At 34.3% G+C, this 15,698-nt stretch overlaps 1 protein-coding gene across 4 annotated transcripts in view; it reads left to right on the top strand.

Annotated features, from left to right (window-relative positions):
- Nucleotides 1-15,698, top strand: part of Mgat4c (MGAT4 family member C) — a 678,495-nt gene that overhangs the window by 161,158 nt on the left and 501,639 nt on the right. For 3 of the 4 annotated variants that reach the window (XM_045151470.1, XM_045151467.1, XM_045151468.1), the window contains exon 2: nucleotides 5,514-5,556. The exons of the other annotated variant lie outside the window; for it this stretch is intronic. The gene's annotated coding sequence lies outside the window, so the exon portion shown is untranslated. The remainder of the gene's footprint in view (nucleotides 1-5,513; nucleotides 5,557-15,698) is intronic. 4 annotated transcript variants of the gene reach the window in all.

Genomic DNA, 15,698 nt, shown 5'->3' with positions numbered 1-15,698 from the left:
TGAGGCCAAGAAAAATCTTAAATATCAGCCTACTATTACATACAAAGTACAAACAATTGTTAGGCTCAAATAAGCATTGCATACTTGGCTGTTTCTTTTTCTTAAAGTACTAATGATTCAACCAGGTGCCCTGTACATTCCAGGCAATCAGTCTACCCCTGACACTATCCCAACTCTTCAAAATTTTTCATTAAAACACAGTCTTACTTTATATCACAGGTTGTCCTCAAACTTATACTTCTTCACAGCTGGAATAATGGGAATAGGCCATCATAGCAATCTCTTAACATCTTTTCATATAGCTCATATCCACATGTAAAGGTTGTATATTTGTAACTCAAACTACACCCATATTCTACTGACATGTTATATTGTTTTTATAGTACATGTTTGGAGTTATTCTCTAATATCTAAAAAATAGAATGAATTAAAATATTTTATAATCCTTTACTACATTAAATTCTGTATTAATAAGTAGAAAGAAAATATGTATAGTAGTTAAATTTATGATTACTGTAGCAAAGATCTGACAAGAATCAATTCAGGAAGGAAGGACTTACTTGGGCTTATAATTTGAGGTTATAGTCCATCATGGTGGAGAAGGTTTGGCATTAGGATCATAAGGTATCTGGTCACATTCAACCCATAGTCAGGAAACAGAAATCAATGATTGCTTATATTAAACTTGTTTATTTATTCAGTCTAGGGCTTCCATGTATGGAACGGTGCTCTCCACAATTAGTGTGTGTGTCTTCCCACCTTAATTAATCCAACATAGAAACTCCCTCACAAACATGCCAGTGTGTTTGACTCTTAAATTATTCTAGATTCAATCAAGTTAAAAATTAATGTTGGCTGGAGAGATGGCTTAGCGTTTAAGCACTTGCCTGTGAGGCCTAAGGACCCTGGTTCAAGGCTCGATTCCCCAGGACCCACATTAGCCAGATGCACAAGGGGTCACACACATCTGGAATTCGTCTGCAGTGGCTGGAAGCCATGGTGTGCCCATTCTCTCTCTCTCTCTGCCTCTTTCGCTGTCTGTCACTCTCAAATAAATAAATAAAAATAAACCAAAAAAAATTTTTTTTAAATTAATGTTAATAATTGCAATGTACAATAGTATTTTATTTATATCATCAAGGAAATTACTATTGAGTAAATAAAATCTGTAAATAGATAATAAATTAATTATGGTTTATAACTATTATAATAAAGGTATCTGTTGAGACTTACAGATATGAGAAGGAGTACCAGAGATTGAAAGTAAAATTTTGGAGGAAGTAATGTTTTCTGTGTCCTCTCTAAACATATGCATGTATATAATATGAAGTATATTATTAAGGTTATACAAAAAGGTCACCTGATGCTGACTGTTGTTATTATCATTGAAAATAGCATGTGTTTTATACCTGTAAAATATAGCAGGACTTTATGTATAAGGCACCAAAATATAATTATTGTGGTGAATTTTTTTAAATAAAGCATAAATTCACAAGGAAGTACTCAAACTTTACAGCACACAGAAAAAAAAAAAAAGAACAGTATATTTTTACAACACAAAATATTAGTGCCATTTACAATTACATAAAGTTTCTGATGGGTAACATTCTCTACCAAAAAATGCTCATGATGTGAATGATTATTACTTAAAACTAAAACAGAATGCATAATTGAGTTAAAATTTTGCAAGCAGGCTGTCAGCTGTAACAAAATACCACGAATCAGGTGGCTTGATACTTTAAAACATGGAAAATCCTATGTTAAGATGTCCTGTTTGGTTTCTGTGGAGTTTTAGTGGACACTTGTTATGTACATCCGCACTTGGAGAGAGAGAGAGAAAGAGAGATAGAGAGAGATCTTGTGGCTCTTCCCTTTAGATTGTTAGCTCATCATGGTAGCTTTAACTTCATGACCTCATCCAACACCAAAAATTCTTACTCCTCATGACTAGCATCACACTGTTGAATAAGGCTTCTATGAATCAGTTTTGGAGTGACATAAACAGGTGACAGAAATTGTCAAAGATAGCAGTAGAATATATCACGTGTAACTGCTTTTCACATGAACATCCTTAGCAGGTTTTTGGTTGACAATATATTCCCAAATGCATAGGAATTTCTTTACATGGCAGTTTACATAACTTCATGTAAATTGTTGGTACTGTGAAATACTCAGTGTCCTCTCCATCTGACTCCCAACCATATATTTCCTCTTGTGGAAAGCTATACTGAATATGATGGTTTGAATGTGAATGTATGTCCCCCACAGCCTCAGGCTACTTAAGCTTTTAGCATCCTACAGGAGTAGGTGCACCTGGGAAAGGATCCTGGGGTCCAGCTTAAGGTGTGTTTGGAGGTGGGTCCTGATTCCACATGAAAGGTGTGCAGAGATCACTTTGAGCTCTGGCCATTCTGCTTGCTTGTAGGGGTAGCTATTGCTGGTGTCTCTCTGACGTCTCTCTGCAAGGGAGCCAGCTTCTTTGACCAATAATGTTGGTCTCCTAAACTCTCTATGCCTGAAATAAATCCATTCCTCTCACAAACAGTATATGGTTGGATGTACATACCAGCTACATGGAGCTGGCTACAACAGTGATTTTTTCCCCCCTTTGGAGAAAAAGAAAAACTCAGACCAAAATTTAATACTTTTCCAAGGCAGCTCATATTAAATCACTATTAATATAAGAAAAAATAATTTGAACAAAATAATTTATATAAATAAAAAAGCTTATTAGAAACATTAAGAAAATACGAATAGCAGTATGGATATAATATATTTTAATGAATTAAAGAAAAAAGTGACAAGTAAATATTATAATAGAAAATTTAAAGAAATTTCTCCTGATAACTTAGGACTAACTCAATTAAGTTAGCTATCAATAATTGCTTGGAATATTTATACACTAAGTGGTACTGATGTGTGCAATAGTATTTCAAACTATTAGAGACTATACATTCTGTAATAAATGGATACATCTGTAAAAATTGAATATGTACATAGTAATGAAGTTTCATACACTTAAGATAAATAATAACAGACCATATTTCTGGCCATAAAACTATATATCAAAACTATGTTAAAATGTTAGCATTGTCAAGTAACATTAATAAAAATTTGAACATTGAAATGAATATTCAAGTACAATAATTAACTCATTTGTCTTTCAAGGCAACCTATGGTCTTCACATTTCCAACATAAAGTCATATGTTTGCAAATAATAAAAATAAAATAATTGGGGCTGGAGAGATGGCTTAGCAGTTAAGCGCTTGCCTGTGAAGCCTAAGGACCCTGGTTCGAGGCTCAGTTCCCCAGGTCCCATGTTAGCCAGATGCACAAGGGGGCGCACGCATCTGGAGTTCGTTTGCAGAGGCTGGAAGCCCTGGTGCTCCCATTCTCTCTCTCTCCCTCTATCTGTCTTTCTCTCTGTGTCTGACGCTCTCAAATAAAAATAAATAAATAAATAAAATAAAATTAAATAAAATAATTGGGCTGGAGAGATGGCTTAGCAGTTAAGCACTTGTTTGTGAAGCCTCAGCACCCTGGTTAGAGGCTCGATTCCCCATAACCTATGTTAGCCAGATGAACAAGGGGACGCATCCATCTGGAGCTTGTTTGCAGTGGCTGGATGTCCTGGCGTGCCCATTCTTTCTCTCTGTATCTGCCTCTTTCTCTCTCTGTCTATCACTCCCAAATAAATAAATAAAAATAAACAATTTTTAAAAATAAATAAATAAATTTGGTTCTTCTTTTGTTCAATAAAACCTGAAATTTGGGGTAAGTTAATTTTATATTCATTAATTGAATGTAATGTATTGAGCAAACATTAAATTGTCAGGTTCTAACTACGAACACGGATCCTATGCCACATACTGTCACTGTTTTTACTATCTATTTCACTAAATAGAAATCATCCAAATTTTAATAATTAAAACCTAAAATCAGTAGGTAAAGACACATTGTGTCCTCAACCTTATGAAGCAGATTTCTGGAAAGGGATGGTGCTTAGAATTAGACAACGGAGGATCAATCATTGTTTCAAATTATTCTGTCTAATGGGGTTTTCTTTTCTGAATTCTATATCCAATGTACTGATATTTCAACTAAGTCTATACTATCTCAAAGTGAGTCTACTTCTCAGAAGTCCTAGAAAAATTTCTGTGCTAGAATGAACTTGATGATACAGTAATGGTGTTTAGACCTTTTAACATGGTACAGTTTTTCACAGGTTTATTGCCCTAATAGGTATATAGATAGGCACATGCATAAATTTGACCTACATGACTATATAGAATGGTAAAAGATGTATCACTGGAGTGAACATGAGTAATTACTAGGTGGCACAATTACCAAAGTTCACTATGTGAAAAATTAGCTGAATCTCTGATAAACTTGAATTTGCCTCTTGGGTCCCCACTGGACGGAATCGTTTGGCACCCTGATTGATTCACACCAACGCCTAGGAGTGTGCCTCTAGTTTTCCAAATTAAATGAAGCAAAATGTTCTGTTATCTATACCACACTTGGCTTAGGGTGGATTCCCTTTGTATTTTTTTAAAATCTTAATTGATGATGTACAAAATGATTTTTAAAAGGTTGAATCAGGTTTATTTATACATTTAAAACACTCCCAAAACTAGGTGTGATGACACACACATGTGGTACCAGTAGTTAGGAGACTGTGGCTGGAGAATTGGGATTCCAATACCTTTTCTCTGTTTCATAGTGGGATCTAATATCCACACAAAACAAAAATGGGGATGGACGCACCAAACATAATCTCACAAAACTAGAATAATTTATCACTCCTGCTGATTTGGAAGAGTAGTGAATTATTCAAAAGTTCCAAATAAAACTAAGCCATGACTAACGATACAGATTGAACAACAAATATTCTTTCTTTTGAAAGAATCTGACAATTGCAAAGTAGAATTAAGGAGTGTATTTTAAGTGTAGGCATTATGCATGTTGAATAGAATGAGAAGAATGATGAAAACATCTCAAAATGATGTTGTTTTGAACCTGCTGATATTGTTACATTTCATTTCTGAAAACAAGCATAAAAGGCCACTGCTGTCAAGAATAAAATGTAGAAATTCTCTGCCACATAGATTTGATGCAGAAACATAAAATACTGGATTGTAAGATTTTACAACAGATTCATGAGGAAAATGTTTCCATGTGGTACCAATGCTATGAATATCTTAAACACTTGCAAGATTTTAGACTGTGAAAAGATAAGGAGTCATGGAGCATGGGGACACAAAGTATTATTTTATTCCTTGCTGAATACTGTTCACTATGAAAGACCTTGACACAGGGAACTGCTGTTTAGTACAAGGCATTTTCTTAATAATCATAATTTTCCCTAACAATACTGAGATGATTTAAACATAATAGTTTTCTATGAAACCAGGAATAAAAGCATGTATGTAACATTGCTTATAATTTTTAATTTTAAATCATATAAACAATGCATGGGTGATCTTAGTAAAATAAAATTTTAATTTTTCAGAAAGTCCCTGATTGCTTACCAGATCCTTGGTGAATATCCAGAGGTAAGCATAGCTAAAGCTTGTGTGTAACCCAATTATATCTTTACCTTGTTATTTATGTACTGTACATTTACTACATAATCTATGTAAGATATACTTGTTGACTGCTAATGCAGAATGTGTGAAATATATTATGTGTTTAATTTTAAACATGATTTTATATAAAGACATAACACAGAAAAGAATTATGAAATCATGGGTATGGTGGTGCATGCACTCAGGAGGCAAAGAGAAAAATAATTAATACAATAATGATTTTTTCTTTGTTAACTAACTGGTCCTAAAAGAATACTATAATCTTTTCTAAGACCAGTGTTCCCAACCATGCAATTCTCTTACACTTTCCTCTCTTAAAAAATGCATAACCTAGCTGGGCGTGGTGGCGCACGCCTTTAATCCCAGCACTCCGGAGGCAGAGGTAGGAGGATTGCCATGAGTTCAAGGCCACCCTGAGACTACAGAGTTAATTCCAGGTCAGCCTGGACCAGAGTGAGACCCTACCTCGAAAAACAAAAAGACAAAACAAAAAAAATGCATAACCTCTGGGTTCGAGAGTAGGCTTAGCAGTTAAGGTCTTGACTGCAATGTCCAATGACCCAGGTTAGATTCCCCAGTACCCATGTAAAGCCAAGTACACAAAGTGCTGCATGCATCTAGAGTTTGTTTGTAGTGCCTAGAGTCTCTGGCACACACATTTTCTCTCTCTCTCTCTCTCTCTCTCTCTCTCTCTCTCTCTCTCTCTGTGTGTGTGTGTGTGTGTGTCTGTGTGTCTGTGTGTGTCTGTGTCTATCCCTGTAAATAAAAAAATAAAATTTTTTTTAATGTTCCACTTATTATCACACAGGAACTCAAATTTTCTCCATATGAAGCTTTGAGGGACTACTCACATCCAAAGACTAGTATCCAACAAAAATATATTAACTTTATAATTTTTTTACTGACCTCCTTGCTTTCAGGGTAAATAAATATACTGTTTTTGCACAAATTGACATAATATTTATGCAAAAGAAGTACATGAATTCATAGTGATTGGTGATGAAATAATTTATAAAATAAGTGAGACATACAGGGATTGATAATGAAGCATTTTGTTATAAATGGACATATGAAAAGCTTATAATTCCTTTAGACTAAGATTAATATAGTCCATATGGATGAGATCTGTCTTTTCCTAATGATTGAAATAGGAAAGACTCTTAGTTAATGATGAAGTATTTACCAAGTTATCACAGAAACAGAAATCTGTATGTAATTTTAATTGGCCCAACCTTCAACAAATGAAGACCTAGTACAGTTGAAAATTAGAAGTGGAAAAACAAGAATTTTCTGATAAAGAGGCTCTGAGAGGCTTAAATTTCAGAAATGAGGTTTGAGCATAGGGATTCAAATATGAGGAGGGGTTGGTCTGGAGAGCAATAACAGAAACCTTAGTCTAATTTTGTGCAATCATACAGGAATAGATTTTTATTATGTAAATAGACGTGGAACAGGAACTGTGTGCCTGAAATCCTAGACTGTCATGCTAAAGAAACAATTATGAGCAGTTATGTGCAACTCAGAATATTTAAATATAGAACCTGGATTTGTAGTTTGCTGCATGACTTCTGAGCTACTTGTTCCCCTAAATAAACATTTATGTTTTAGATATAATTAGCAGGAATGATCCAGATTATATATGCTCAGAGGCAAATGCATGTAGGAAAGTGACAATTTTTAATTAATGAATGCTATTTTGGAATTAATTTATAAAGATAAAAGCCTTTAAACACATATGACTAGAAATAGTTTAGAATATGATCACTGAGGGTGGTGTTCAATCCAACTATCTGGCAAATGGTCAATAAAGAAATTATGTCTGGGTAGGAAATATCTCTAATAATCACCAAACATTAGTGAGAACAAAAGTTATCATGTGTTGAATTACACTGATAAAATTACAGTTATGAATTCATTGTAGAGCATAATAAAAGGACATACATCATTATATTATTGACCATAACTGACCTATCTTGGTAAATTTAATCAATAGTCCCCCAATTCTCTATAAATACTTTTTTTAAAAATCTGTCCAGTTTACTCAAGATGGATGGCAATGTCACCAATTACTAATCTACATGCTGAAGGTCATACAGTAGACAAAGAACAAAGTATTTAGCTGGTTGAGCAATATAAATATTTCTTCTAAAAGAATACAAAAGATGGAGGTTATTTACCCATGGTTTCTTATAATCAATTCAGTTCCTCCTTTGGATATTTATGTAGTTATTGACATAGAAGTTTTAAAATGGTTACAGAGCTTGGATGATGGTTTATTCAATAAATTACTAGTCACGTAAGTGTAAGGGACTTAGTTTGAATCCCTAGCCTCCATGTAAATCTGGTTGTGGTGACACATACCTATATGTTCATTTCATCAAAATAGTGTTTAAAACTGTTTGGAAATAGAATATCATCATTAATGAGAAATGTATATAATAAAATATAACAAATTAATAAGGATTTTATAGGAAATAGTGGACCAATAGATGAATTTGTCCACTGGATTTTAGCACAGTGTGACTTATAGCTATCGATAGAGAATATCAGAAGAAAATATGGGGTTGGTTACTCACTTAGCCTACACTAAGTTTTAGGATAGGTTCTCACACTGTTTCAGGGGAATAAGAATGTAACAAGGCAATGACTATGTAAAGTCTTGAAGAAATTAGATAGATCAATAGATAGATATGTAGATAGATAGATAGATAGATTGATTGATTGATCAATAGATAGATAATAGCTAGCTAGCTAGCTAGATAGATAGATAGATAATAGTATTTTATTATTGCAACTGATATTGGTATGTTCCCTCACTGTACTTACATGAAGCAGGTAATTGGGTGAAATTGTTTGACACCCTTAGTTGTTTGTAAGGTGTCACAGAGGTTTATAGTCTATTTTGTCCAGTAGCTAAAGAAACCTAGTAGTTTTTTTTAACATATAGTTAAAATATTTTTATTTATTTGCTTATTTGAGAGAAAAAATATGTGTCCCAGAGCCTCTTGCCACTGCAAATTGTACTCCTCTAAACACGTGTGCCACTGCATGCATCTGCCTTTAATTGGGTGATAGAGATTGGAACTCAAACTGGTACTCTTTACATGCAAGGTACATTAACTTGTGAACTGTCTCTTCAGCATCTTGAGTAGTTCTTTACCTTATAAGCTTATAAAATTGACATGTGACTCTGTAAGTATGCCAAAAAAAAAGGAAACATAAAACAGAGAATCATATCAACAGCCTTATAGCTGTGTAAGAATAGAACTAGTGACTCTAGAAAAAGAGACCCAAAGAACCAAATCAAGAGGAAACTGTAAGGCCACTTCACAGTAGAAGGAAATGATTTTGTAGCACTATGTGAGACAAAGAGACTAGAAAGTTGTATTATATGCTACTAAAAGCTACAATTAGTGATAACATGCTTTTGCCTACTCGATTATGTATACAACATTACTTCTGTTGATTAGCCAATTTAATTTTTGCAGGTTGGACACCTTAAGGTGACTCTAATAAGTCATATGCCTGTGTAATTTATTTTGCGGCCCCAACTAAATTCTGTGGCCAACAAGTGTGATTTGTACTAGTCTAGAGAAAACAGCAAATAACATGAAAACCCCCTTCTGTGATTAGTTTAGATGATGGAAGGCTCCAGTTTCTTCTCTATGTGTACATTCAACGTCTGGCTTACAAAGAAAGTTCTGGGGCTGGGGACATGGGGATATAGCTCAGTTGGTAGAGTATTGCTGACCATGCACAAAGCCATGGGTTCAATTCCTCACACCTCATCAACCAGTCATGGTGGATCAGGCAAGTAGTCCTAGCACTTGGTTGTTAGAGGTAAGAAGAACAGAAAACTGAGGCCATCCTCAGCTGCTTAGTGAGTTCAAGGATATCTTGAGGTATAGATGATTCTGTCTTAAAAAAGAGGAAGGTGTCATATCATTATATTCATATTGAATTGATGACTTTAAGGGGCTCTGTGAAATGGTCTTGGCAAAGATTTGGGGGGGATCTCTAGAGATGATATTTGACCCAGGGTGATGGGCAGCAAGGACTGAATCCCACATAAAAAAAGAAAAAAAAAACACATAAAACTGGCCACAAAATTCAGGCAATGTGAATTTCAGAAAGAACTCTGACCTTCACAGAGAAAGGTTTATTACAACCCTGTGATACTCTAATCAGATGTTTCCTATAAACCAGCCTATGTCTCCTGAGCTACAGAGCCTCTAAGATAAGAAATACTTGTTTAGTCAGCTGAATTTGCTGTGATCTGCCACAAAGCATTAGATTATTAGTATATCCACAAACAGCCCCATGAATTCAATGCTATAGTGATTTATTATTCCAAATGTGGTAAATGAAATATAAATTAAACTACATAATTATAAATTAAAATAAATACAATTATTGATGGAACAGGAATCTGAACTCAGGTTAACACTGTTGAGTCCAGGAGAGTAGAAAATGCACTGTTAAATAATTAGATCTGGGATTAGGCAATTCATGCAGTTTCCAAATTCCAAAAATATTGTCCTTCCAGTTCTTAATAAATCTGTTAAAATTGTTTCCTCAGTTTTATCCTGTATTATATGTATGAAAAACTCCTTTTAATTTCACTGAGAGCATGTTTCTATCCTACCTATTGTTTTCACCTACAAGTAAAATTGTCAATGGAAAGAAAAAAATATGTTATACCTAATGCCTATTAGGATAGCAAAAAATGCCTTAGGTAAAGGAATTTATATATTATCTACAGAAACATGGATTGGGGCAACAAGATGATCTAGCAATTCTCCTTTGTTGTAAAGCTTTTAAGAATTCAATATAGAGCCAGGCTGGTGGCACATACTTTTAATCCCAGCACTAGACATGCAAATGTGGGAGGATTTCTGTGAGTTCAAGTCTACCCTGAGACTACATAGTGAATTTTAGGTCAGCTAGTGCTATATCAAAACACTATTTTAAAAACCACAAAAAAAAGAAAAAGAAAATCATTCAGTATATCTAACTAACACAAGGTAATTTATTTTTAAGTTCTAGTAGCCTTAGGATTTTAGATATAGCCAAGATGTTGACAGGAATGTTTCACTAATTTACTACATACAATTAGGATTGCTGTACTTTTTCTTGTGTTATAGAGGGAAACTGATTACATTATATTAGATTTTTCCTAGTGAGTAATTAAAAAGTTTGTGTTAATATCCATTGTTACTGCTAAATATGATGCCAAAATATGCCTTTTTGATTTAAATGTTATGGAAGGAAAGCTGTGTATGGTGGAAAATACCTATAATCCAAAGATCCTCTTGCAGAGGCAAGAGGATCAGAAATTCAAGTCAAGCCTTGGCTGCATATGAAGTGTGACCCTGTTTCAAAACAAACAAACAAAAAAGTCAACAACAAAAGTACCTGAAGCAGTAACATTTAAGTATTCCTATACGTGTAGAAAAGAAGCAATTTCATGGTTAATTTTTGGGTTGTTTTTGTCATTTACTTATTTTTTTTTTTTTGTTTGAGACAGTGTTTGACTTTGCAACCCAAGCTAGTCTGGAATGCTCTATGAAGCCCAGTGAGTCTTGATCTCTTCTGCATTAGCCTCCCAAGGGCTTAGATTACAGATGTGCACCATCATGCTTGGCTTCACATGGTTAATGTTTTAAATCATCTATGATACATAAAATGATTAGGAACAAAGCAACAGCAAATGAAGTCTAATTACATGTTTTACAGGGGACAATTATTATATAATTTAATGGCCAATGGGCTGAAAAAATATATTTTTAAATAATCACATGGCAAGAAGGAAAATGAACAGTTTAACTTCAACATCCTATTACAACACCAACCACTGCAGTTAAAATCTATAATAATAGATCATTTTAATGCATTTATTACCTTCTATTGTGTAATATGTAATACAGGTAATACAATAACTTCAAAATATATTATGCCTTAAAAGTTTGTTAATACTGTAGATTAGCATATAAGTATATACATATTTATGTGGCAGTTTATTGGTGTGGGTTCAATAGACAAATTTTCTTTCTTTTTTTTTTTTTTTAGAGGCAGGGTCTTACTCTAGCCCAGACTAACCTGGATGTAGTCTCAGGGTAGCCTTGAACTCACAATGATTGTCCTACCTCTGCCTCCCGAGTGCTGGAATTAATGGTGTGTGCCACCATGCCCTGCTTATCTAAGTTTTATTACTATTATTATTGCAAATGTTTTAACTCCAGAATTATTTATTGTCTGTCCTTTACCATGTTTCTCAATATTTATACCCTCTATTTGGTGCAATGTTCTTTATCAATGCTCACCATATCCGGAAGAAAGCTAGCTAGCTAGCTTATATATTCAAATCAATAGGTTCCAGGTTCAGTGAAAGTCTTTCCCAAAATAAGGTTGAGTGGTTATGGAAGACATCTGATGTCAGTATCAGACCTCCACATGCAAGTGCACACAAGTGAACTTACTAACACATAAATATATACATGTGAAACACACACATATTGTCCCATAATATTTAATTGTGCTATTGGGAAACAAACAATATTAACTCATTTCCTGATGAGTTTTTGAGTTGCTGTTTGACATCATGATTGCTTCAAGCTCTGTGTACTAACACCGTCTTGTTTTTTTTTTCTCTCTCTCTTCATTTTAAAGATTGATATTTCCATGACCCTGCACAGTTGCCTTACATAGCCAGGATAGTCAGAGAGATTAGTGATTGAAAACATGCCTCTGAAGAACTCTCAACTCTGTGCTGGCTTTCAATTTCAGTGTTCTCTTGAGGAATCTCTCCAGGTGCTATCTGGAGTTCTTATTAGATCCATGGTTTTTATGTTTTGTTTTTTTTTCTTTTCTGTTTTTCTTTTTTTTTTATTCATATCCTTTTGCCTGTATTATGGAGTCGATATACCTATGCCCTGAGTTGCAGTAATTTGTGATACTCAACTCATTCTCCTTGTTCAGAATCAGGGTCCCGCACAGCTTATTTTCCTAATATCTGAAAGTCATTGGTTAAATTTATGCAGAATATTTCTTCCACGTAAAAGAATTTATTTCAGTGAATGTTATACCACTTTACCAAAAAATAATCTTCATCTTCCTATATTTACATTTTTTAGGTTCAAAAACTTTCTTATAAATACTTTTTGATTATTATACATCTAATGTAGGACAGAGAGGATGAACACGCCAGGGCTTCCAGCCTCTGCAAATGAACTCCAGACCCATGCGCCACCTTGTGTATCCAACGTTATGTGGGTACTAGGGAATCAGAAAAGATCACTAGGCTTTGTAGACAAGCTCCTTAACTGCTAAGCCATCTCTCCAGCCCATTACCTCAGTTTTATAACTAGAACTTTTTAGCTATCTGAGCTAGTCTTCTTTGGTCTATGAAGAGAAGTAGTTGCTGTGCAGGAAAAAGAATGCTAAACTTTGAGAAATGTGGTCCATTGAGAGTTAAACAGAAGCAGTAAAACAATGCTAAGAGGAAGTGAAAGACTTAGGCGCCTTGGCTTATCTTCTAAACATTGACTCCCCTGCCTGAACAGTTTGTAATATCAAAAGATTGATAGATGCATGTGTACCAATGTTTACTTTCTCTCCTTGGACTTATGTACGTTCAAAGGTTGTGACAAACATTTTGAAAGAAAACTGTTTTAGCTGAACTTGGTGGAGAGAGAGAGACAAAAAGAAGAAGCTCTGTCAATTCCAATAAATGTCAGCTCACACAAACAGGATATAGCATACAGAAGTAAATGAGCTCCGTTGTTCCAGAAAAGTCTGGTTTATTGAAAGAGAACTTTTTTTGTTTTCAGTATTTCAAGAAGGTCAAAACTGAAATGATACATGTTGATGTCATAAAGTGGGAGCTAATATATGAACTACACTTGCAATGCATCTTTCCAAATATCAGATTTAACTATGACCCTATCTCCTGTGATCCTTAATCACATCTACATTTGCCTATGTTGTTTCTGATTTGAATGAATGTTTCCTTTTAAAGATATTTAAAGATATGTATCTTATCAAAATATCTTTATATCTTATCACAATATATATATTGAGCCCAAACTGTTTCTTTTGTAAAGAATAGATATCCAATAATCCAAAATATGAAGACAATAAAGCAGTTGTTTCAAGTAAAGTTGTTTTTTTGGCATATTTTTGTATATATGTGTGTTGTGGTGTGTGATGTGATGTATGCATAGTGTCTGCACTTATGTGTGCAAGTATGTGCACTTGTGCTAGCACAAGCATATATTTCTATATGAGGTTCTCTCTCTCTCTTTCTCTCCCTCTCTTTCTCTCTTTCTTTCTCTCTCTCTCCACCCTGGTTCTGAGGGAAGGCAAATGCTTTGTTGAGCAATTCCTAAAGAAAACCATAGACTGAGAGGACGTGGTGGTGCCCTCTAGTATCCACAGGAAGAACTTTGGATAGGGCATTTTGAGGGTGAAAAGGTAGATGTGAAGAAGATTCTTCCCCAAGCTAACCCATGTAATGAGGCAGTATCCACCCCCAAAAGACACTGTATTCCAGAACCACATGGATAAGCTGCTTTAAAACTTTGAGTAATGGAATTTTAAAGATAAGGGATGATGAAAAGGTTTTAAGCTTCTAAGTTCTGGAATAATTCACTACATAATACCTTACTGAAAGGTTTTTTTCATAAGTACATTCTAACCTCATGTGTAATCTTCTGTAGTGTATTATTCAAGTGCACTACTTCAGAAGCCATTCACATTTAAACGAAGTCCTGTAATAGTTGCTGCTTTAAGCCACAACCATTTTTTTTTTTTTTACAGAAATAACCTAATTGAATGTGGCTTACATTTTTCTGTGCAAAGCCCTATTATGTGCTTTTTTTTTTCATAAGTGATTTAAACCCTGTTCAATTCACTAACATATCAAATGGATCTTTTCTTAACTTACTATACCTAACAGCTATATTCCAAATAATGTGACATCAATGAGTACTGATGAATTTCTTTCAATCTATATACATTTTGAGAAAACAAGAGGCTAAGCTGTAAATGCTGACAAAGATACCCAGAAACCCAATGAAAAAAGAAGAGGAGCATTACTTAATAAAGTCTTATCTGGTTTAATGGGCCTGATGACTATAATGGACTCTCATGAACTAAAAGATTACACAATTTGCATGGCTTTGAAAGGTGTGAATGTTTTGAAATCTAATAGAGTTTATCTTATGAAAAATGGGATCCAAAATTTTGAAATAAATTTAGGCATAAAGACCAGGAAGGATGTGGGATAGGTGAACTTTTTAGCCCTGATGTTTGAATACCAAAGAAATGTAACCAATGTTTGCTCTTTAGTTCAAATTTTTCTAATTGATCTCAAGTTCATTCTTTTCTTTCTTTCTTTCTTTCTTTCTTTCTTTCTTTCTTTTCTTTTTTCTTTTTTCTTTTTTCTTTTTTTATTTTTCAAGGTAGGGTCTCAGGCTACCTCAGGCTGACCTGGAATTCACTATGTAGTCTCAGGCTGGCCTTGAACTCACAGCAATCCTCCTATCTCTGCCTCCCAAGTGCTGGAATTAAAGGTGTGTGCCATCACGCCCAGCAACTTTATTCTTTGTGGTAATTTTCTTGTCTGTCTACAATATATTGATTTCTGTTAGTTGATTTTCATATTAACTTTTTCAGATGCATGGTTCCTTTAATAATTATTTGTAATATTGTATTTATTTAGTTGTAAGGATAGACAGATAGAGAGAATAAGTATGTCAGAGAAGAGTGTCTCTGCAAATGAACTGTAGATGCAGGCACAACTTTCTGCACCTGGTTTTATGTGAGTTCTGGGGAGCTGAACCCTGGTTGTTAGGCTTCGCAGGCAAAGGCCTTAATGGCTAAGCCATATATGCAGCAGCAATTATTCTTTTTTTAATTAAAGAATGACTCAATATTAAAATAACAGCTCATTACTAATGACATTTACCCACATATTTAACCACAGAATCTCCAGTCAAAGTACTGAAATATGTTGGTTTTACCACTTAAAGACTGTTTTCAATGGACTAAACCAAATATAATATTGTTTTTCCTGCAGCAATTTTATAAGTATTTGCCAACTTGTTATA

The sequence above is a fragment of the Jaculus jaculus genome, chromosome 6 (assembly GCF_020740685.1).
Source record: "Jaculus jaculus isolate mJacJac1 chromosome 6, mJacJac1.mat.Y.cur, whole genome shotgun sequence".
NCBI classification, from domain to species: domain Eukaryota; kingdom Metazoa; phylum Chordata; class Mammalia; order Rodentia; family Dipodidae; genus Jaculus; species Jaculus jaculus.
Note: the sequence above shows the minus strand (reverse complement) of the source record. Positions and strands in the feature narration are given on the sequence as shown.